This window comes from Limulus polyphemus, unplaced genomic scaffold, assembly GCF_000517525.1.
Source record: "Limulus polyphemus unplaced genomic scaffold, Limulus_polyphemus-2.1.2 Scaffold2733, whole genome shotgun sequence".
Classification (NCBI taxonomy): Eukaryota; Metazoa; Arthropoda; class Merostomata; order Xiphosura; family Limulidae; genus Limulus; species Limulus polyphemus.
Window position 1 is genome coordinate 24,369 of NW_013668343.1, and position 878 is coordinate 25,246.

General features: G+C 40.1%; 1 protein-coding gene across 1 annotated transcript in view; it reads right to left on the reverse strand.

Moving 5' to 3' along the window:
* LOC106467765 (membrane metallo-endopeptidase-like 1) overlaps positions 1-878 on the reverse strand; it is a 27,056-nt gene that overhangs the window by 4,569 nt on the left and 21,609 nt on the right. The window lies entirely within an intron of this gene.

Sequence of the window (878 nt, forward strand, 5' to 3'; positions counted from 1 at the left end):
CGAAACCCGGATTCTAGCGTTGTAAGTCTGAAGACATACTGCTGTGCCACTCGGGGGGGGGGGGGCTACTAAATATTAAAACGTAGAACAGTTCTGGCAGGTACTCTCAGTATAGAAACAAAAATTAGTTTCAAGAAATTAATGTCGCTTTTTTTTAGATGTAAAAACCCGAACAACTTGTATATCAAACAAAACATTTATTAAATGAACTAGTCTCCATTCTTATCGATGATGCTTTTCCATCTTACAATCAGGTTATTAATGCCCTGATTAAAGAAATCACTTGACTTTGAAGCAAAAAACATGTCGATGTCCTCCTTAACACCTTCCCCATTTACATACGTTTTCCCATTAAGATGGTGTTGTAGCGAACGAAAAAGATGGTAATCTGATGGTGCCATATCTGGAGAATATGGTGGGGAGGGGACTTCCCAACTCAACTCCACAATCTTGTGTTGCGTCAAACGTGCCACATCCTCAGATGTTTACGTGTTGTTTCATGAGAGACATGCAATTTCATGGCCATTTCACGAGTATGTTGCCTTGGGTTAGACTCAACAAGCGTCTTCAGAGCATCAATATCAATTCCAACACGTCGGCCCCTACCATCACAGTTTTAAAGACTAAAGTCACCCGAACGAAATTTGCTGAACCATCGTTGACACTTACGAACGTTCAAAATATTTCCATAAACTACTTTGATATTCTTTGTGGCTACAGAGGCATTGTTTCCCTTCTTGTATTCAAACACCATTACATGCCGAATGTGTGTCTCATCGTGTGCCATCACTTTACACATTATTAATCATTACACGCATCGCCTAAACGTGATTCGTTTTGGCGGTCCGTTTTTAACCATTATACGTGATGCACGTTTT